This window comes from Artemia franciscana, unplaced genomic scaffold, assembly GCF_032884065.1.
Source record: "Artemia franciscana unplaced genomic scaffold, ASM3288406v1 PGA_scaffold_32, whole genome shotgun sequence".
Lineage (NCBI taxonomy): Eukaryota > Metazoa > Arthropoda > Branchiopoda > Anostraca > Artemiidae > Artemia > Artemia franciscana.
Window position 1 is genome coordinate 774,136 of NW_027062665.1, and position 24,383 is coordinate 798,518.

General features: G+C 35.4%; 1 protein-coding gene across 4 annotated transcripts in view; it reads left to right on the forward strand.

Annotated features, from left to right (window-relative positions):
• LOC136041664 (zinc finger protein 260-like) overlaps positions 1 to 24,383 on the forward strand; it is a 66,716-nt gene that overhangs the window by 2,131 nt on the left and 40,202 nt on the right. Inside the window, exon 1 of one of the 4 annotated variants that reach the window (XM_065726379.1) lies at positions 13,384 to 13,925. The exons of the other annotated variants lie outside the window; for them this stretch is intronic. The gene's annotated coding sequence lies outside the window, so the exon portion shown is untranslated. Of the gene's footprint in view, positions 1 to 13,383; positions 13,926 to 24,383 lie in introns of those variants that run through there. 4 annotated transcript variants of the gene reach the window in all.

Genomic DNA, 24,383 nt, shown 5'->3' on the forward strand with positions numbered 1-24,383 from the left:
TTAGGGATCTGATATGAAAATGCCTGGAAATTTAGCCCATTTGAACCTGACTGAATTCTATGATAAATCTTAGAAAGGTGCTTACTGGGGAAAGGTGATAGGGTAGGATTCTTATTATTTATCAGTACTTCTGTAAGTCTCCAGCAGTAAATATCTCTAATGGGGATTGGTCTCCCACTTTCATCTGCCTTATGGTTACCTATTATACCCAAGTGGCTTGGAATATACTGGATATCAATTAAAATACCTTTTGAAGCAAAAATATCAATAATCCAAAGACAAAGAAATGTGTCAATATCCATCTTATATTGAGAAGCTGAAGAAAGCAGCTCAAGGCTTGACAAAGAGTCAGAATATTTTATAATATTTTTAATGTTAACATTCATATATTCATTAACCATGAGGAAATCTAATACCATGATTATGGCATTTAGCTCGGCCGACATTACAGATGAATTATTGTGTAATCTCTTGCCTAAAGCAATATTATGGGTTTAGAAGAATGCTCTGCTTGCCACTTTCTCATTCATTTTGGACCCATCTACAAAAATTTAGAAATGGTTTTGATATGCAACATTATTTAGCTTGGCAAATTTTTTTTTTGAATAAAAGCAATGGGGGTAAGTTGGGTTGGGGGAATGTTTTTGCAATAGATTTTACTGGCACTGGGAACTTCTTCTGGATATTTGCATATTCATTTGCAATGCCTCAAAACATAGATGGATTTCTTAACCATTTATGCAGGGTATGAGAATCATTGGCTTCAATTTTTATAAGGTATTTAATTAGTAGAGATCTTCTTCTTTCATTTATTAGTGATAGTCCACTCTCAGTAAGCAGAAACTTAGTATTTGTTGGTTTCCTAAGACAAATTATATCATCTTGAGTCGTTTCGATTTTTTGCATATGGGTCTTAACACAAGTGCCATAAACTATGAGGCTATAATCAATGTGGGGTCTTATATATGATTTATAAAATTGGAGTAGTGTTTTCTCATTACAGCCCCAAGGTGTGGCTAGTAGCCTTTTAATTATTCATATTTTTCTATAGCAATTTTTTTATTGTGTTTGTGTGTGAAGGTGGAAGTTTAGTTTTTGGTCAAGTATGAGCCCTAGATAATTAATTTGATTGTCCTCTGGAATAAGTATTCCATTTAGTGTTAGCCTTGCATTAGAATGATTTCGCTTATGGTGGAATTGGATAATTTTTGACTTTGTGGGTGCAGTAGGTAAAATGGACTTTTGAGAAAACTTTTCGAAATGGAAAAGGGCATTTTGCAACTTTGAATGTGCAATCTCAAAGGTGTTGCCAGTTGCCCATAATACCAGATCATCAGCATACTGTAGATTGGTATGTGGGAGGTTCATGTCCCAGAGAAATAGTGAAAAGAGGAGGCAGCTCAGGACTGCACCTGGTGGAAGGCCTTTGGTTATTGAAGTTTTGGGTGAAGAGGCTGAACCTACACAAACAATGAAACTTCGGTTTTCTATGGAGGATACAAGTTTGGGGGGTAGTCCAAGATTTGTAAGTTTAACTAAAAGAATCTGGTGGTCAACAATTATCATATGCTCCTTCAAAGTCTAGGAATGCAGCAGTTAGGACATTATTTTTTGATAGGGATTCATTTATTGCATTTGTTAACACTATGAAAGCATCTGTTGATGAGTGGTGTTTCCTGAAGCCAGTTTGAGTTTGAGGTATCAGATTATTCTTCTCAACAAACCATAGCAGCCGATGGTAAATCATTTTCTCCATTAATTTTCCCAGCACTGGGGTAATCATTATAGGTCTATATGACTCAGGGTCATGTTTAGGTTTGTTTTTCTTTAAAATTGGTAGGAGAGATGAACATTTCCAGATATTAGGGAATGTGGATGTAGCTCATGCATGGTTATAGCAATTCAGGAGCTCCTGTTTATACAAAGGGGTAAGATTCTTTATCCATATAGGGTGTATATTATCATAGCTACTTGTAACATTGGCCTTGATATGTTGTATTGCATTATTCAATTCATGTATTGAGAAGGGATGGTTTATATACTGTGAACTTGGTTGGGGCTGGTAAATAGGATTTGTCAAGATTTGAGTAGTGATATTTTTATTTTTAGATGTTAGCTTTTTTGAGAAAAGGGAGGCAAATAATTTTGTCTTATCAATGTCATTATCATAGTGGGTATTCTCATGTATTAGTTCATACATTAGAGGGTTGGGGCATGCTTTTTTCCCCACAGATTTTGCTTATAAATCTATGTATGCTTGGCTCAGATGTTTCTCTGGAAAGATTATTTGCAATATTATTCCAATAATTAGATTTAGCATTAATTATTGTTCTCTTGAGATTAGCTTCCGCTTGTAATTTACTTAAATACGTGGCAGGGGATAGTTTTTTTTAGGTATGCTCTCCTAGTTGCATTTTTTATTCTCCACATGATTTGGCAATCTTTAGTCCAACAAGCTTTAGGGGTTTGTTTAGGGATTGTTTTCTTAGGTAATGTTTTGGGGATAGCATGATTAGCTGTATGAGCTAGTATAGATGTCATAACTTCCACATGTATGTCAGCTGTTGTGACTCAAGTGTGTGAATTCTGGGTGAAGCTTAGAATTTCATCATTTAGCTTATTTTTAAACATGGTTTAATTTGCTTTAGTGTTGACATATTTAGGGATATGTGGGAGAATACTAGCTGGTTCATTTAAAGAGGAAACTATTGCAAAATGGTCAGTGCATAAATTTTCAATTTTCTTTATATAAATTTTATTCAGTATATTTATTGACAAAATTTGTAGGTCAAAAGTTGAGAATTTACCACTTTTGGGGTTAAAATATGTATTTAGATTAGGAGGGTAGCAATTGCTAAATCAACATTATTTGAAATAAATCTTTCAATAAGCTTACCATCTTTATTTGCTGGCTTATCCCCCCACAGAAGACTGTGGGCATTGAAATCCCTGCAGATAATTATGTTTTTTAACATATTAGAATTAGTTATGTAAGTGAAGAAGTCCATGGCATCTGTAGTCTGGCCATTAGGGTTATAAAGGCTTAATATGTAAGTTTTTGTATTATTTATCCAGACATTGATACCAATAACATCAACATCATTTGAGAAATCTGGGAAATTAATACCACAACATTTAATATTATTATTTAAAGTTATAGCTACACCACCTCCTTTTCTCTGTTAAGACCTATCCTTTCTCAGGATTGTATATCCTGGAGATTTTATTTGTTGGTTATTAGTCAGATGGGTTTCCTGAAGGCAAACAATTATATAAAAAAGCAATTTATAAAAGATAAAACAATAATTAAAAAAAAACAATTTATAAAAGATAAAAGTTCATTTAGCTTATTTTCTGAAAGTGATCTTACATTCCCCTGAATTATTGAAATATGCTGCTTCATTGTTTTAATTTTCATATTGCTGTGTATCAATGTTTAGTTTTGCTAGGAGTAGAGCAAAATCTTTTTCTGCTTGGATATGCATGTGGTTGGGTAGGTACAATTTTGCCAATTCGCTTATGATTTTTGCTGTTTGTGGATGTTGTAGGTTCATTGACTGTTCATTAGAATTTAGTATAAAAAGGCACATGTTAGGTGTTAATTCATTTGGATTTTCATCTGGCTTTTTGTTGATGATTTGATTAATTCCCGATAATACTTCTGATTTGCTTCTACTTGATAGAGGTGGCCATTCTGATCTTCTATCATTATGTGCAGAGGCTATATGGTTTGCCCAAAGTGAATCTCTCTTATAGGAGTGTGAGCTTGGTTGTTTTGAGGAAGGAGTCTTATTGGGGGTGCTTGATGCTTTTGGTAGAATGGTTGGTCTGTGGGTGAGAGGGTTGGGTGGTTTCATAGAGTTTTTGATCAGGTGTGATTGGGCTGCATTTGCTTCCATTGCTGCAAATGGGCAAGGTATGTTTTTTTCTGTTGCTATTTGGAGTGTTAGTGCTCGTTTTTTATATACAGGACATAAAGTTTTATTTGTAAAATTGTGTGGACTGTTGCAGTTAATACATTTTGGCTGATTGTTTTTTACAATTTGTCATTCAAGATGAGTGGGAGTTTTTACAAGAATTGCATTCATGTAATGTTTCACTGCATGTTTTTTTGTGTGTGTCCTAGTTTTAAACATTTTTGGCATTAGATTGGTTTTGGTTTATAGAGCTTGTGGGGTTTCCTTTGTCCAAAAAGGAATATCTGATCCAGGTTATTATTTACTTCTCTTAGTATGAATAAGAAAGACTTAACTTTTGGCCATTGGCATCTGGTTTACCCAATTGGGTTACATCAGCTACTGGGATTGGGTTACCAGTTCTGTCAGAGAGCCCTTCTTTTAGATCCTGAATAGGAATTTCTGGAGGGATGTTGTACACTACTATTTTAGTTGGGTTTTGGTTTGGGGTCCAGAGAACAGATTTTATTGGTATGTTAAGAAGAGATTTTGAATTCTGTAGTATATCTGCTGATTTAGAATCTTGGAGGGCTATTAGCAGAGATCCATCACGGTTAATGTTTAATGAGAACATTGATTTTAACACTTTAAAGATTGTAACCCTCAATAGAGCTATCTTTTTTTATCGCAAAGGGGGTATCTGGAGTGATTTTTAAGTATATTCCAATGTTTTGTGAGGGGAATGTTGGATCATGAGGAGGGGAATATTTTTGATTGGGGAAATTTTTTTCCTTTTTTTGAGTTTCTTGATAGGACCTCTTGAAATTCATTTTCATTATCATCCTGTATTGTAACATACGCCCCCACTTCACCATTGTATTGTTCAATGACCCCTCATGTGAGCTTTGAGAAAGTTGACTTGACCAGCCAAGAGGTTTTGGCTGGTAAGAATTTCTTACCATAAACTCGCCTTTTCATTTAATAACTCACCAGATAGGCTTTATGGTAAGACCAGATTTGGCTTTGTGGTAAGAATTTCTTACCATAAACTCGCCTTTTCATTTAATAACTCACCAGATAGATTTAATATAAAACAGGTGCTGTAGAACAGAATCTAGACGTTTAAACAGGGTAACTTTGGTCAAGATTTAAATATCAAAAAACTAGATTTTTTCCAAGAGTATAGTCAGCCAATCTCAACTGGTCTAGACCTAACTAACAGCCAAATTGCAACTATATAACCCTATAGAAATAACATCCACATTAGGAGCCTGTTGTTTGTGTGTTGGAAAGATACTTTTTAATCAGAATATCTGGCCAAGATTAGAGACTACTGGATCCCAAAGGGCCCTGCCCCCCCCAAGATTTTTTTGGCATCCTCATTCCAATCTTTTTTCTCTATTTTACCTTAAAATGGGGTTACTTTGTGTAGCTTTTCATGCACTTTAGTCTGTAAATCAGTATGTGTGATGGATAATAGATTGAAACCTTTGGAGTTCTTTGGGATTATCTCTCTGAATAAGGTCTCCACCATAAAATAATTTTTTATTTATTTTTTCTCTTTATTTGAAGTTTGGACCAATCTAGTTCTTGTTAATTAATTTTGGCCCAAAATTGTATTAAAAAAATTCTTTTGACTGCAAAGAATGAAAAAACAAACACATAAGAATTCAATTAGTTATTACATAGATCATTTAATAGGCACATGGTTCAAGCACAGGAACTAAGTTCTTGGTGCTCATTGGCTCTGATCTATCCTAGAAATCTACAAATGAGAATATTACACTCCTTATAGAGGAAGTGCCTGGAGCTGGAACTTAGTTGTTCATTATTTTAATCACATCCTTCACTGGATAATTCAACACATAATCTTTTTTGGGCTACTTCCAAATCCCCCTCCCCACACATTGCACATTGATTCTCTTCTGTCAAGGGACCCTTTCACTTTCCTTGCCCTTCTGAAGCTCTTTCAAATACTCTACTACTGTTTTGTTTAGAGCATCATGTGATGTTTCAGTTTTACAACTTAGTAACCAATTTAGTACTTCCTTGGGGTCAAATGGTACAGTTCTACATTTTTCAAAATCTTAATATCACTTTGCTGCTTCTGCCTTCATCAAGAGTATCCAATGGCTCCTTCGACAACCTGGAAAAATTGCCTTTGGGAAAGCCTATTCTTATGTTTTGAAGCAAAGCAGTATATTTTGCCATGCTATTTTCATTGGATGAAAGTAAGCAATATCAAGTGCCTTGAGTTGGGTGGCAGTGAGACAAAACAAATGTTTTGCACATTTTGAGGACAGACACACTGAAATGGGACAACAAGTCATCAGAAATAATGACCTACTTTCCATTCATTTTCTTTTGTGTGGGAAGCAATAGATTTTGAAAAAAGTCTTCAATGGACATTGCTTCAAACCATCCCAACTTTGACGTGTTGTATTATGCATCTCTGGGGCCATTCTCTGTCCACATGGGCCATAGGCCTTCACTTTTGTATACAATATATGGGGGGATCATCTCCCCAGCTGCATTCCCACAAATCATGAGTGAAATTGGCATTTGTGATGTATTGATGACTCTCTGGATATTTGTTTCCATGTTTTGTGAGATTTTTTGTTATTCTGGATCATCTGTAAGGTTTGCCTAGGCAAAGTTACAGACATTTTCAGGGTCAACACCCTCGAGCTCTTCTTTGAGATAGTTAAAATATTCAGTAATTGAGTGTGGACCTACCTCTGCTCTTTTCCTTTTAGTGTTACTAGCAAATCTTTCACTTAAAACTGTATGTCTTTTCAAGAAGCTTCTTGCCCATTATCTTCCTGGTAGATTTCCTTGAAACTTTTTGACAGTTCTGCTGCATCTGTCAAAATAAATTTTCCCTGGAAATCGAAGGTTACACCAGTCCAATGGAAAGCCACTCTCTGATAGATTAAATAAAAAAAAAACAAGTTTTTTTAACTGAAAGTAAGGAGCAACATTAAAACTTAAAACAAACAGAAATTACTTTGTATATGAAAGGGGCTGCTTCCTCATCTTTTTAAACCATTAAAAAACTTTAGCGTAAAGAGCGGGGCGTTGATGAGGAAGCAGCCCCTTTCATATACGAAGTAATTTCTGCTTGTTTTAAGTTTTAATGTTGGTCCTTACTTTCAGTTAAAAAAAACTTGTTTTTTTTTATCTAATTTCTGAACGTTTTAGAATCAATGCATGTTTTGATTTTGGTTCTCTGAAGAGGAATAATTAAAATGAAATTTGCATATTTATTTATTTGGCTAAATGGCTTTCTCATAGTTTTGATCGGACGATTTTGAAAAAAAGGGAACAGGAGAGGAAGCCTAGTTGCCCTCTAATTTTTTGGTTAGTTAAAAAGGCAACTAGAGCTTTTAATTTTTTACGAATGTTGTTATTAGTAAAAGATATACATAACTTATAAATTAGCTTACGTAACGAACTTTTGTATCCTCATGTTTTTATTACACATATGAGGGGGTTCACCCCCTCGTCAGTACCTCGCTCTTTACAGTGAAGCTTAAATTTTGTCCCAATTTATTAAGAATGACCCCTGAATCACAAAAGCTGTAGAATGAATAGTTAAAATTACTAAAAATACTTTAGCGTAAAGAGCAAGGTATTAGGAGGAGGTGAGCCCCTCATATGCGTAATAATTTCTGTTCGTTTTAAGTTTTAATGCTGCTCCTTACTTCCAGTTGAAAAAACATTTTCATATTTATTTTTCCATTGTTTTTTTTTTAAATAATGCTAGAAAACCCTGCACTCCTTTCATGGAATTCTCTCCCCCGATGACAAATTCCATGATGCAAAGCTTCCCCAACATATCCCCCTCTTCTCAACCCCTCCCCCAACCAAAAACTCCCCCTGAAAACGTCTTTACACTTCCCAATAACGATTTCTATGTGTAAGCACTGGTCAAAGTTTGTAACTTGTAGCCTTTCCCATGGGGACTGTGGGGGAGTAAGTCGTTCCCAAAGACATAGTTATAACGTTTTTTGACTACACTGAATAAAATGGCTATCTCAGAATTTTGATATGTTGACTTTGGGAAAATAATTAGCGTGGGAGGGGGCCTAGGTGCCCTCCAATTTTTTGGTCACTTAAAAAGGGCACTAGAATTTTTCTTTTTCGTTAAAATGAGCCCTCTCACAACATTCTAGGACCACTGGGTCAATACGATCACCCCTGGGGGATACTAAGGGTAGATATGTATGTACTAAGGGTAGAGAATAGGCACAATGTTAGCGGTAATGTAACACTTGTCTCTTCCTTTTGTTCTATTTCAGCTTTTCTTCTTCAGAAGCTAATTTTTTCTTATTTTCTTCCTTTGAACAAACTCATTATTACGTAAAAAATAAAAACATGCTTGTGAGGTAATACAAATTTATTCAAAAGTATAACTGGACAATATTTATTTACAGAGATAAGTGCTCTTGACCCATACAAATCTTATACACTGCTCACATGTATTCACATGTATATATATTTTTTGTATTCGTGTGACTATTGTCGTTTGTTTGGCTGGTTATTAAATCAGCACTTACATTTTGAGTTTTCAGTTCACGGTTGTAGCAAACTTTATATGTTAAGTAAAGAAATCTCAAGTAAATTTCAATTAAATAAATTACCAAAAAAAGGAATAGGAACACCAAAAACCATACTATGTCCCAATTTGTGCGGCTTTTTGTCGCTCTATGTCCAAAACTATTCGCACCTTTGATTAACTTATTATTTGTCGGGAAACTCTGTTTCTCTTCCTCAGTTTTTCTTTTTATGTTGTGCCTGTAATTACTTCCTCTGTCTCTATTAAAATAGGGCGTGCTACTGTGAAAATCTGAAGTTTGTCTACCTTGGTTAAGAACCGACCTCACTCTACCTTTGTTAAATCCTCCATTTCTTATGCTTGTGTCCGCAAAATAATTACAACCTTCTTTTTGGATATAACTCTGCATATCATTCTTAGCCCTCCTCTTTACCCCCTCTGCCTTCTCGTTTTTGTATTTTTTTTTCGCAGCAGGAGTGTCTTCGACCGCTACAACTGCTTCTTTCATAGTAGAAGGCCAAACAATTTCCTCTGATTCTATTTGCGAATCCTGCTCAGTAACGATATCTTTTTTTACTTCTGTCCCCTTATTTTTATCAGTCTGTGTAGCACTGTCAACTTTAATTTGAGGTATAACCCGAATCTGTTTCATTGAGGAAGGAGCATTAACTGTAGTATCTTCAGCAGCTCCAACCACCTTCTTTGTAGTCGAAGGTCCAACAATTTCCTTTGATTCTTTCTGCAACTTCTGCTCAGTAACAACTTTTTCTTTTCCTTTTTCTATCTTCTTTTTATCAGAAAAAGTACCATTGTCAAATTGAATTTCTGACTTAATTTGAATTGATTCCTTTGAGGCTAGAGTATAGGAAGCCTTAGCCTCATTGGCTGGTTTGTGTTCAATCTTCTTCTTTGGGATTTGCGAATCCTGGTCAGTAACGATTTCTTTTTTTATTTCTGTCCCCTCATTTTTATCAGTCAGACTAGCACTGTCAACTTTGATTTGAGGTATAACTTGAATCTGGTTCTTTGAGGCAGGAGCATTAACTGTAGTATCTTCAGCAGCTCCAACCACCTTCTTCGTAGTCGAAGATTCAACAATTTCCTCTGATTCTTTCTGCAACTCCTGCTCAGTAACGAAATTTTCTTTTCCTTTTTCTATCTTCTTTTTATCAGAAACAGTACCATTGTCAAGTTTAATTTCTGAGTTAATTTGAATTGATTCCTTTGAGGCTAGAGTATAGGAAGCCTTAGCCTCATTGGCTGGTTTGTGTTCAATCTTCTTCTTTGGGATTTGCGAATCCTGTTCAGTAACGATTTCTTTTTTTATTTCTGTCCCCTCATTTTTATCAGTCAGACTAGCACTGTCAACTTTAATTTGAGGTATAACTTGAATCTGGTTCTTTGAGGCAGGAGCATTAACTGTAGTATCTTCAGCAGCTCCAACCACCTTCTTCGTAGTCGAAGATTCAACAATTTCCTCTGATTCTTTCTGCAACTCCTGCTCAGTAACGAAATTTTCTTTTCCTTTTTCTATCTTCTTTTTATCAGCAAAAGTACCATTGTCAACTTTAATTTGTGACTTAATTTTATTTGACTCCTTTAAGGCTAGAGTATAGAAAGTCTTGGTCTCATTGGCAGGAAAGTGTTCAATCTTCTTCTTTGGAGGTTTAAGCCCCTCTTTACCTTCAATTAGATTTTCACCCATTTTGTTTTCTCTGTACTCTTTAGTGGCCCACCAAAGTGCTAAGCCTGCATAGAAGACTGGAATACCGATCGGAATACATCTAATCATGGACATTTTGCACGTATCACATGTTCTTTGTAACTAATTACTGCTGCCTGGACGACTTATATATATATAATAAAAAAATGACGTCATGGTAGTTGCACTATACTGGCACTTGTGCCAGAAGTGATGTCATGCTATCTGCACTCATATAATGTTTATACAGCTTGATGTGACGTCATCACTAAAATGACGTCACCGATACTGCTATTCTGAATGCAAGAGAAAAAATTAGATTGACGATACCAAATTAAAAATCGTCAGTTCTTTTATCAGTCCGTTATAAACAATAAAAAGTTAAAGCCATAAAAGAAACTGATAATTGCTTAAATTGAGATGAATTATTTAATTTTAGAAAGATAAACATACACTTTTTGTGCCATATGTGCCAAATCTTCCCATGTTGCATTCAATGGGGCATCGGTTGTAGCTTTTGATATTTACCTTATTGTAAACATTGTTTACAATGTTTACAATTACCTTATGTGCCATACGTTTTTCAAGATTTAGCAGGGGGAGATTTTTCAATATAGGTACCCAAACAAGAATGTATTCAATAAAAAAAAAGAAAAAATTATTTTGCAAAATCTACTGGAGAGGGCACAAAAAATCTAGGAGTAATTAACCCCTATTCTTCCCTAATGGGCGACCCCACCTAGAATATTTCTGACATAAAACTTGTCAAACAAGTATTCCATGAAAAAAAAACCAGGCAACATTTCTGAACTAAAGAGTATGTGAATGTTTAGTCGGGATAAGAATTTTTTTATAAAAGGCAACGAAAAATTGTTGACATTATTCATTTTTTAATTGTTTACGGGTTGGAAGAAAAAATTAGGGGGGAGGTTCGAACCCACCCCGCCCCCGCCCCCTTCACCCCCCAGGTTACAGCTTTACTATTCGTACAATTTGTCAACTTTCTTACGTTTTTTTAAAACGTGCCTAACCTTGCCAGAAAAAAACTCTGTATCTCAATGTCACTCGTGTAGTAGGTCACCTGCCAGTAGGGATGTCAATTAGGGGGAAGGGCTTTCACCTTTAGATCTTGGAAAATAGGTTTGTTTTAATATTTGCATTAAAGATGGTTTTTGGTGTTTCTATTGAAACAAGTTGCCCCTGTATTTAAAAACATATTTTCAACTTACGTTTTTCTTACGTTTTTACGAGTCGGACAAAAATTTCGGGGAGGGTTTAAACCCCCTAGCCCCCTTCCCTGGATACGCCGTTGTGATCACGTAAATTTCTCTGGAATTATTGCACATGCAGTCTGATATTTTCGGCTCAAAGATGGTTGACACCCATATTTGTTCAATGGATTTCAATCCATACAAACTTATACTGAGGGTGGATTGTAAGAGTTTTCCTTTTGATTTTGAACCCTCTACAGGGAATGTTGGGGAATCTGAAGAACAAATAAAAAGTCTTTATCATTTGATTCCTTTACACTATTAAGTGGTGGTGCTAAATGGAGTGAGGGGGGTATTTGTTCCCTATATATCGAAAAAAAAACCTTTTTTATACTGACATTGAGAACTGCTGTTTTGTGAGAGTTTGCAAAAAAAAATTGCTCCTCCCTAGATTTTGAAATCTACACAGTCTCCCTCCCCCTAACTGTATTCTTATGAATTGTCGTCACGGACACAGATGTCAGAAATTCATGGACATGATCGATTACGATAAAAGAACTTGTGGCGTTCTGTCACTTACAATTAAAAATAATAAAAAAAATTATACTGCCGGCAAATACTCAATGGGAACAAGAAAGTAGTTAGAAAATATAAAAGAAAGCGACTAAAAGCTACTCAAATATGCAAAAATTCTGCTAGAGGGTTTTTGAACTTCAAAATTCTGTGGAAGTCATGTGATCCATAGAAAAGATTTTCTAGTGAGTTCCGTTGTAGTTTATTGTAACACCCCTACTAATAGATTGCAAGTCTCTTCCGCAAATCGACCAGTCTTTTCTAAGCAGACAACTTTCAGTCCGCTATGTGAAAAATTTTGAATTTTTTTACTATGGCTGGCAAGGTTTTATCAGGGGGGGGGGCTTCCGGGTTTGATCTCTCTCCTAATAAAACACTCCCTCTTCCAGAAAAATATCCTGGATACGCCCGCGCTTCTGGGAATTCTTAGAACAATAAAGTTTGTTGTTGGATGTGATTTTATGTTTTAAGTTTTCGTAAAAAAAAAGATTTGAAGGTATTTTAACTCATTTTCTTTTCCTTTTTTTCTTTTTCTGCTGCATTATTGATATACCATATATCATTATATGTCGTGTAATATAGGAAATTATATTTTTTCATTTATTAGATTTTTTGTTCTATTAAAGGGTTTACCCCCCCCAAACGACATTACTGCATTTACTCCATAAGCATCATTGTTTAATCTGCCTTTTAAGACACGCCTTTGGAAAGGCCTGGTTAAAATAATTAAAATTACTAGCTTGAAATTTTTATCAAGTGAAATTTTATCAATTTTTATCAAGTTTTGGTTCACCTTTAATTAGCCCTCCCCAAAGTTTGTACTGCCATTTATTGTATATGATGAGACCAAGAAAAGAGAACTAAATACATGGAAGGCAAAGTACTTTTTCCACTAATAAGTCTCCATTAATAGACAGGCTATAACAAAAAAGTTCACGGAACAGCCGAGTGCCGGTTGCTCCCACTATTGCCATTGAGCAACGATTTTGGCCAGAATAGGTCCCAATCGAGTGAAAATCTAAAGATGGCCAGTCCATTTAGGCGTATCAGCTCTTTGAAGCTTACTTTCAGATATGGATTTTCAGGCATAAAATGCTCATTTAATTAATATTTTGATCTAATAAATGATTGCCTTTTAAGGGTTATGCTGATCTATGCGGCGTATTTAAATTTTAATTTTCCGTCCAAACACAATCCAAAAAAGCGTTCTATTGTTGGTATTAAATCACCTTTTTGAATCACATTTTAGCAGAGAGTTTGAATTCAAACAAGCCTAATGACGCGGTGGCAAATCAAGGGTCAAAATATTGCTTTATTGAACAATTGATGCGTGATAATCCAAATAATTCAGAGGCCTATTTCTTTCAGGGGCGGCACACATCTGGTGTGTTTGGTTTGGGGATGGTTTCTTGGGTAATGATGGTGCTTATTCTGAATATCGGGGGGAACGGGGTCGCGACTATTTAGAACAGATCGATTTTTGCCTGTAAGTCGAGAATTGGCGGATTATGACATCTTATTTTCTGAAACTCTGAAATTGAAAGAGTATCCTAATAAACTGTCTATATTATGAATCTCAAAGATGAGTCATTGTTGTCTTTTTTTGGGGGGAGGGGGGCTAAGATAGATATAGCATGCGCTAGGGGTCTCTAACTCCCAAAAATTACATTTTAAGGATTTTTAATTATTTTTTATTTTTCTTTCGACATTTCTTCAATACATTTCTACTTTTTTTCTATATTTTTGAGATTATTTTGAACAAGCGTGGAAAAATTCCTTGTTGAGGGAGCTGCATAGTTTCTACCTCTACTCGTGAAATGATCATAATACCTTCGTGGTGGCGCCTATTAGCTGTTTTTCACAGAAACGACGAAAAATTAGGCCTATGGGATTCAAACATGAAATGAAGCAAGTTATGTGACATCTGAGAGATGGTGTTTCGTCATGTACGCACCTAGTGGTTCAAAATGATGTAAAGAGAAAGGGTAAAAACATTACTTTTTTTGGGAAAAAAATTAATTTCGATACTTCCTACTGCCTTGTTACGTTCAAGTATGCGCTTAATATTGCTGTTCTTTCAGATAGACATTCTGTACTGAGCCACCAAAAGACTCAGAAATGCCTCGCATATTCCCGGATGAGTAAGACAGGCCTAATTCCTCGAGATGGTGATTCAAAACGAATGAAAAGAAATGTTCTTAACAGGTGCTCGAAAAATTACGTAGACATCCAATTTTTTTAATGATGTTAAAATAAAAGACAATTAAAAAACGACTGATAATGTATATTATCTTTATTAATATTGGAAACAATATCTTAATTATCTTTAAATCTACCAATATGTCCAATAACAATATAATGATAATATATAATCTAATTAATGATACTAATAATAATCTAATAATATATTCACTAATAATATCTAATAATCTTTTTAAACTTATTTCTAAATATCATATATCTTATTAATTCTAAATCTCTCTATAAATTCGACTCAGAATCTTGAAATTTTTCCAGAAAGCGTTTTTATTCTCGGATCGCAAGTCCTTAGTTTCATGAAAATTTTTATCTCATCAAACAGTTCGTGGTAACGAACTGTAGTAAGGAGCGACCCGGCTCAATAGTAACCAAAACTCTAAAAGATGGAATTTTGATACCAATAGTTACATCAAAAGAATCGCATTTTAATGCTGATTTTAAATATATAAGTTTCATCAAGTTTAGTCTTACCTGTCAAAAGTTACGAGCCTGAGAAAATCTGCCCTATTTTAGAAAATAGGGTGAAACACCCCCTAAAAGTTATAGAATCTTAATGAAAATCACACCATCAGATTCAGCGTATAAGAGAACCCTATTGTACAAGTTCTAGGATCCGGAATTTTGTATTTTTTGCCAGAAGACAAATCACGGATGCTTGTTTATTTGTTTTTTTTTTTTTTTCTTTTTCCCAGGGGTGATCGTATCGGCCCAGTGGTCCTAGAATTTTGCGAGAGGGCTCATTCGAACGGAAATGAAAAGTTCTAGTGCCCTTTTAAGTGACCAAAAAAATCGGAGGGCACCTAGGCCCCCTCCCACGCTCATTTTTTCCCGAAGTAGTCGGGTCAAAATTCTGAGATAGCTATTTTATTCAGCATAGTCGAAAAACCTTATAACTATGTGTTTGGGGACGACTTACTCCCCCACAGTCCCCCTGGGAGGGGCTGCAAGTTGCAAATTTTGACCAGTGTTTGCATATATTAATGGTTATTGGGAAATGTAGAGACGTTTTCAGGGGGATGTTTTGGTTGGGAGGGGGGGGGGGGGTTGAGAAGAGGGGGCTACGTGGGGGAATATTTCCATGGAGGAATTTGTCATGGGGGAAGAAGATTTCCATAAAGGGGGCGCAGCATTTTCTAGCATTATTTAAAAAAACAATGAGAAAATAAATATGAAAAAAAATTTTCAACTGGAAGTATGGAGTAGCATTAAAACTTAAAACGAACAGAAAATTTTACGCATATAAGGGGTTCACCTCCTCCTAATACCTCACTCTTTACGCTAAAGGATTTTTAGTAATTTCAACTATTTATTCTACGGCCTTTGTGATTCAGGGGACAAAATTTAAGCTTTAATGAAAAGATTTATTGACGAGGTATTGACGAGTGGGCGAACCTTCTCATATACGTAATAAAAACATACGAACATAGAAGTTTGTTACGTAAGCTAATTCGTAAGTTACGTATATCTTTTACTAATGAAAACGTTCGTAAAAACTGAAAGTTCTAGTTGCCTTTTTAAGTACCCTGAAAATTAGAGAGCAACTGGGCCTCCTTCCCCTCCTTTTTTCGCAAAATCATTCGATCAAAACTATGGGAAAGCCATTTAGCCAAATAAATAAATATGCAAATTTTGCTTTAATTATTCATCTGCGGAGAGCCGAAATCAAAACATGGATTAACTAAAAAACGTTCAGATTAAATAAAAAAAACAAGTTTTTTTTAACTGAAAGTAAGGAGCGACATTAAAACTTAAAACGAACAGAAGTTACCCCGTATATGAAAGAGGCTGCTCCTTCTTCAACGCCCTTCTCTTTACGCTAAAGTTTTTACTGTTTTAAAAAGTAGAGTTGATAGAAAGAGTCAAACTTTAGTGCAAAGAGCAAGGCGTTGAAGAAGGAGCAGCCCCTTTCATATACGGGGTAATTTCTGTGCGTTTTGTAATTTCTGTGCGTTAATTCAACTATGCACAGAACAAATTACCAAAAACAGAACTGACCAAGGCCGTATTTATAGAAAATATATAACTGAAATATATAGAAAATTAGGAACTACATAACCTCGAAAAATTTGAACTTTAACTATCAAGAATACGCCAAATTATTCAAAGTAACTGGGAGAATTTCAAAATGAATCAAAAGAGTTGAGTTGTCTTGAAGAATTTTAGAGCGGAAAATTGTCAGAAATACTTGAAAAATGCAGTAATTTTTGGATTTAAAGACCCCTAACTTGTGCTCAGTGCTGTCACTTACTTGAAGTTCTTTTACTTGAAGTACTACTTAAGTAAAATTTTCCAATACTTGTACTTGTACTTAAGTAAAAACTCTAGGGTGTACTTATTACTTGATACTAAAGTAAGATTTCGAAATACTTATTACTTAAGATACTTTTAATGTACTTGTTTTTCAAATACTTTACCTTTAACACGAAAATTTTGTGTCTGTGTGCTTTGGCAATGTACAAGAAAACATCACCTTTATATTTAGAGCAAACTCAGATATAGCTTTTGTGTGTGTGTACTTTGGCAATTTACATGAAAACATCACCCTTTAGATTTAGAGTAAACTCAGATATAGCTCCATGCTCAATTTTTGGACATGAAATAAGGTATTTGTTTTTGACGAAAAAAAAATTATAGTATGATTAACACTTGGTTTAATTTTTGTTTAAAAGTTATATAACAGAGAAAATTGAAATTATTTCACAGTTCACTGGTCGACAGTGAGCTAAAATCCCTTGTTTTGTGCTAAATGTTGCATACTGTAGTCCATTTGGGCTTAAATTTCTGACACTAGTGTTTAACTTTTGTCATCCCGTCAACTGAACCAGATTTCTACCATTTCATCATCTTCAGGACCATATTACTGGTAAAACTACTGAAGCTATGAATCTTTGCCATCTAAATGTTGTCTGCAATAAACAAGTCTAGGGAATTCTAGCAAAACAATTTTAAAACAGTAAAAAACTTTAGCGTAAAGAGCGGGGCGTTGAGAAGGAAAAACCCCTTTCATATACGGAGTAATTTCTGTTCGTTTTAAGTTTTAATGTCGCTCCTTACTTTCATTTAAAAAACTTGTTTTTTTATTTAATTTCTGAACGTTTTTGAATCAATGCATGTTTTGATTTTGGCTCTCCGCAGAGGAATAATTAAAACAAAATTTGTATATTTATTTTTTTTGGCTAAATGGCTTTCTCATATTTTGATCGAATGATTTTGAGCAAAAAAGAGCGGGGGAGGAAGTCTAGTTGCCCTCCGATTTTCGGTTAATTAAAAAGGCAACTAGAGCTTTTAATTTTTTAAGAATCTTTTTATAAGTAAAAGATATACGTAACTTATAAATTAGCTTACGTAAAGAACTTTTGTATTCTCATGTTTTTATTACATATATGAGGGGGTTCGCCCCCTCGTCAGTACCTCGCTCTTTGCACTAAAGCTTAAATTTTGTCCCAATTCATTAAGAATGACCCCTGAATCACAAAAGCCGCAGAATAAATAGTTGAAATTACTAAAAATACTTTAGAGTAAAGAGCGAGGCATTAGGAGGAGGTGAGCCCCTCATATGGGTAATAATTTCTGTTCGTTTTAAGTTTTAATGCTGCTGCTTACTTCCAGCTGAAGAAAAAAACTTTTTCATATTTATTTTTTCATTGTTTTTTTTTAAGTAATGCTAGTAAATCCTGCGCTCCCTTCATGGAAATTTTCTTCCCCCATGACAAATTCCTCGATGGAAAGTTCCCCCAGTATATCCCCCTCTTCTCAACCCCTGCCTCCAACCAAAAAAACCTCCTGAAAACGCCTGCACACTTCCCAATAACCATTACTATATGTAAGCACAAGTCAAAGTTTTGAACTTGTAACCCCTCCCACGGGGACTGTGGGGGAGTAAGTCGTCCCCAAAGGCATAGTTATAAGGTTTTTCGACTACGCTGAATAAAATGGCTATCTCAGAATTTTGATCCGTTGACTTTGGGAAAATAATTAGCGTGGGAGGGAGCCTAGGTGCCCTCCAATTTTTTTGGTCACTTAAAAAGGGCACTAGAACTTTTCGTTTTCGTTAGAATGAGCCCTCTCGCAACATTCTTGGACAACTGGGTCGATACGATCACCCCTGGGAAAAAACAAAACAAAAAACAAACAAACAAATAAACACGCATCCGTGATCTGCCTTCTGGCAAAAAAATATAAAATTCCACATTTTGTACATAGGAGCTTGAAACTTCTACAGTAGGGTTCTCAGATACGCTGAATCTGATGGTGTGATTTTCGTTAAGATTCTATGACCATTAGGGGGTGTTTCCCCCTGTTTTCTAAAATAACGCAAGTCTCAGGCTCGTAACTTTTGATGGGTAAGACTAAACTTGATAAAACTTATATATTTAAAATCAGCATTAAAATGCGATTCTTTTGATGTAGCTATTGGTACCAAAATTCCATTTTTTAGAGTTTTGGTTACTATTGAGCCGGGTCGCTCCTTACTACTGTTCGTTACCACGAACTGTTTGACCATAAGGCTTCAAATTATAGTATTATCTTGTTTTACCAGAGACACGTAACATATAAGGGGTGGTTGCATAAACTATGGAGACAGCTCATTCAATTGGAAATTATAAGTTGTAATGCCCTTTTGAAGACTCAAACATGTTTGAAGGGCAACTAGCCCTTCAAAGTTCTGACGCTAATTTTTAAGTCAAAAGAGATGGATGGCAACAAGCCCCCTCCCTCATACCCTTTTATTCCCCAAATGGAGATCAGAATTTTGAGATTTTGAGGAAACGCTCCAGATGTCAAATAACTTTGACTCTGGGAATGATGACCCCCCCTTCCAATGCAAGGGCTGTAAGTTAAAAAAGTTGCCCTTTGTTAACTCATAAGTTCTTTTTTATAAGAAAAGAGGGCATTCTTGATCCTGTGTCTCCAAAAAGGCTTTGGGTATTAAGGTGAAACTTCAGGAAAATGTTAAGAGGGATGCCCAACACAATCAAAACCCACTATGTGCTTGCTGGTTGTGAAAAGGGATCTTTCGAACAGACAAGGGTATTCAGTTGAAAATTTCAAGGTATGCTGAAGAGATGTTGAAGAGAGATTGACGGGTATTCACTCCCCCTCCCTCATTGCCCTTTTTCAGCACTACTTCTGCTCAACACTGATCAAAACGGTTAAATTGTCATTTGTTCAAACCAGTCGAAAGGTCTAATAGCCAAACATCCAGGGATACATACACCCTACAGCCCCAGGACTAGGATCGTAAATTATGCAATTTTCCTTTGTTTACATGCCTAGTTTTCATTGGGAAAAGGGAAAATATTTGATTCTGTGTGCATTCAAAAAGGCTAAAGTAATTATGGCTAAGGGATATATTAAATTAAATGAGAAGGCAGTAAGCTCATCCATTTTATCGAAAATGAAGATCTGCAATGTTAAAGGATGACTGAGATTATCCAGTTAAAAATTTCAGGACAGGTTGAGGGAGATGTAGAAAAACGGTTGGAAAAGTTCAATCAAAATTCCAAGTAGCCATCTTGTTCAAAACAGTCTAAAGGTCAAATAACTATGCCTGTGGGGATAACATGATCCCCGTCAGATTTTAAGAGGGATGCTGAACACACTGTGTGCATGCTGGTCTTCAAAAGGGCATATTAACAATATGTAAGAAACAGCTGAGGGTAATACGTTAAAGAGCTATTGTAGGGCGACTAGTCTCCCCTGTCCTCTTTAGGTCCCCCCCCTTCAGTTATCACTGATCAAAATCTTGAAAAGCTGATTTTCTTCTAAACAGTCAAAATATCCAGTAACTATGCCTCCAGGGAGGCAATGCCCCAAACGGCCCCAGGGTAAGGATTTCAAATTTTGTCCTTTTTCAGGGTTGCCACAAGGCCCATAAAGTTTCTAAAAGTCCCTAAAACAGCTCTCAAGCCCTTTTTTGCAAGATTAAGCCCTGTCAATACTTCAGCTAAGAAGTTTATCTAGTGTGTTCATGACCATTAGTGTCCTGAAGACTGCAGAATAATTTTATGGCTACAGTGATAATGTTTATGGCTACTATGGCTAATAATTTATAGTTTATGGCTAATAATTTTATGGCTACAGTGATAATTTTTCATAATGATGGACTAAGAGGTTTGACATCCTTTGTCTCTAGAGTCACTTAAGCGGTCATACTTTATTGTATTTTTTTTTTCTTTTTAGATATGTACTCTTAGAGATTTGACAGTTTTTCAAAGTAGCCATTGATATCAACCCTTTGCATGCCTAGTGCTTTCCAGTGGTAGCTTCAACCTAGTAAAGAACAATTTTTGGGCCATAGTAACCAAAACCAAAAAAATAATGCTAAGAAATACACAACTAAAAGAGGCTTAGGAGTGGTAACTACTATTGACTTTCAACTCAACAGTATTTTGTAGTCTTGATTTTTTGTTTGAAAAACAAAAAAAACATGCCTAAAACCTCTCGAAAATGGCCTCGGATCAAAAAGTACACCACTGCAATCATTATTTTTGAAAACCCTTCAATAAAGGCTATAGCCCCCTCTGCAAAACCAAAAGTTACAGCATAATTATCTATGTCCTTAATTAGTATTAGATTGTCAAACAGTTCGTGGTAACGAACTGTAGTAAGGAGCGACCCGGCTCAATAGAAACCAAAACTCTAAAAAATGGAATTTTGATACCAATAGCTACATCAAAAGAATCGCATTTTAATGCTGATTTTAAATATATATGTTTCATCAAGTTTAGTCTTACGCACCAAAAGTTACGAGCCTGAGAAAATTTGTGTTATTTTAGAAAATAGGGTGAAACACCCCCTAAAAGTCATAGAATCTTAACGAAAATTACACCATCAGATTCAGCGTATCAGAGAACCCTACTGTAGAGGTTTCAGGCTCCTATCTACAAAAATGTGGAATTTTGTATTTTTTGCCAGAAGGCAGATCACGGATGCGTGTTTATTTGTTTTTTTTTCTTTCTTTTTTCTTTTTCCCAGGGGTGATCGTATCGACCCAGTTGTCCTAGAATGTTGCGAGAGGGCTCATTCTAACGGAAATGAAAAGTTCTAGTGCCCTTTTTAAGTGACCAAAAAATTGGAGGGCACCTAGGCCCCCTCCCACGCTAATTATTTTCCCAAAGTCAACGGATCAAAATTCTGAGATAGCCATTTTATTCAGCGTAGTCGAAAAACCTTATAACTATGTCTTTGGGGACGACTTACTCCTCCACAGTCCCCGTGGGAGGGGCTACAAGTTACAAACTTTTGACCAGTGCTTCCATATAGTAATGGTTATTGGGAAGTGTACAGGTGTTTTCAGGAGGATGTTTTGGTTGGGGGGAGGGGTTGAAAAGAGGGGGATATACTGGGGGAACTTTCCATCGAGGAATTTGTCATGGGGGAAGAAAATTTCCATAAAGGGAGCGCAGGATTTACTAGCATTATTTAAAAAAAAAACAATGAAAAAATAATATGAAAAAGTTTTTTCAGCTGGAAGTAAGGAGTAGCATTAAAACTTAAAACGAACAGAAATTATTACCCATATGAGGGGCTCACCTCCTCCTAATACTTCGCTCTTTACGCTAAAGTATTTTTAGTAATGTCAACTATTTATTCTACGGCTTTTGTGATTCAGGGGTCATTCTTAATGAATTGGGCCAAAATTTAAGATTTAGTGTAAAGAGAGAGGTACTGACGACGGGGCGAACCCTCTCATATGTGTAATAAAAACTTGAGAATAAAACATTCTTTACGTAAGCTAGTTTATAAGTTACGTATATCTTTTACTAATAAAAAGATTCGTAAAAAATTAAAAGTTCTAGTTGGCTTTTTTATTAACCAAAAAATTGGAGGGCAACTAGGCTTCCTCCCCCGCTCTTTTTTCTCAAAATCATTCGATCAAAATTATGAGAAAGCCATTTAGCCAAAAAAAAAAAAAAAAAAAAAAAAAAAATGCAAATTTCGTTTTAATTATTTCTCTGCGGAGAGCCAAAATCAAAACATAAGTCTCCATTAATAGACAGGCTATAACAAAAAAGTTCACGGAACAGCCGAGTGCCGGTTGCTCCCACTATTGCCATTGAGCAACGATTTTGGCCAGAATAGGTCCCAATCGAGTGAAAATCTAAAGATGGCAAGTCCATTTAGGCGTATCAGCTCTTTGAAGCTTACTTTCAGATATGGATTTTCAGGCATAAAATGCTCATTTAATTAATATTTTGATCTAATAAATGATTGCCTTTTAAGGGTTATGCTGATCTATGCGGCGTATTTAAATTTTAATTTTCCGTCCAAACACAATCCAAATTGTATAAGCGTTCTATTGTTGGTATTAAATCACCTTTTTGAATCACATTTTAGCAGAGAGTTTGAATTCAAACAAGCCTAATGACGCGGTGGCAAATCAAGGGTCAAAATATTGCTTTATTGAACAATTGATGCGTGATAATCCAAATAATTCAGAGGCCTATTTCTTTCAGGGGGCGGCACACATCTGGTGTGTTTGGTTTGGGGATGGTTTCTTGGGTAATGATGGTGCTTATTCTGAATATCGGGGGGAACGGGGTCGCGACTATTTAGAACAGATCGATTTTTGCCTGTAAGTCGAGAATTGGCGGATTATGACATCTTATTTTCTGAAACTATGAGAAAAAAAAAAAAAAGAAAAAAAAAAAAATGCAAATTTCGTTTTAATTATTTCTCTGCGGAGAGCCAAAATCAAAACATGCATTGATTCAAAAACCTTCAGAAATTAAATAAAAAAAAATTGTTTTCGACTGAAAGTAAGGAGCGACATTAAAACTTAAAACGAACAGAAATTACTTCGTATATGAAAGGGGCTGCTTCCTCATCAACGCCCCGCTCTTTACGCTAAAGTTTATTACTGTTTTAAAAAGAAGAGTTGAGAGAAAGAGTCAAACTATAGCTTAAAGAGCGGGGCGTTGATGAGGAAGCAGCCCCTTTCATATACGAAGTAATTTCTGTTCGTTTTAAGTTTTAATGTCGCTCCTTACTTTCAGTTGAAAAAACTTGTTTTTTTTATTTAATTATACTTAAGTAATGCTTATGGCATATTGCTCTGGGCCTTGACTACAAAGTGTGAGGTTTCAAGTTTAAGTCTTGTACTTGGACTTTTTTTTGAAATGGTGTCAAAACAAGTTGGATATGGGTAGGCTACTTTCTTCAGTAAAGTGCTCTCCCCATCATCAATAAAAATAACGACTGTGAAACAAGAATGTCATTTAAAGTTATGAAAGTACTCATGAGAACCAGAGAGGGATAGAAAAATAGTGAAAACAACAATGGAAGCTTTCAGAGAAAGAAGAGCAAACGCTTGCTGAACTTCTTTCCAGCACAAAAAGGCAGAAAACACTTTTTTGCAGTGCTTTCTCATGATGCTGGGCTTGGATACTGTTCAGGGTTTTAGATCCAGAAGTATTAATTAATTACATCAGAATTTGCATTTTTGGCCTCTTTAGGCTATAGTTAATGTATGGTGGCGCAAAATGGGAGAAAACTCCATCATATTGTGGCATGATTTTTTTTGTTACTTAAAGTAGATATGGGGATTTTTTTTCAAACGAATCCTCTCCCAATATTCTGTGACCAGTGATTTGGTATGGTTGCCTCTCACGGAGAAGAAGAAAAAAAAAAGAAGACACATAAGTGCATTTTATGAAAAAAAGTGATTTTCTATGTTATGTAAGGCGGGGACTTTGGTGAACTCATACTATCAATTGGCTATTAATTATAATTGGAGTTATAATTTAAGAAGCAGCTTCTTTTAGGATTTATTTTAATTTAATTAAATTTTAATTTAATTATTTTTATTTAAGAAGATGTATTTTGGCACAAAATGGAAGAAAACTTCATCATATCGTGGCATGATCTCTTTTGTTACTTAAAGTGGATATGGGGATTTTTTTCAAACGAATCCTCTCCCAATATTCTTTGACCAGTGATTTGGTATGTTTGCCTCTTACGGAGAAGAAGAAGAAAAAAGAAGAGACATAAGTGAATTTCATGAAAAAAAAGTGATTTCCCATGTTGTGTAAGGTGGGGGACTTTGGTGAACTCATACTATCAATATTAATTATAATTTAAGAAGCAGCTTCAAACGACAGTTCTTTTGCTCTAGGCGTGAAGCAGTTTCAAATGGCAATTTCCTCTCGCTAGAAAGTTTTCTTTCTAAAGCGCATTTTTAA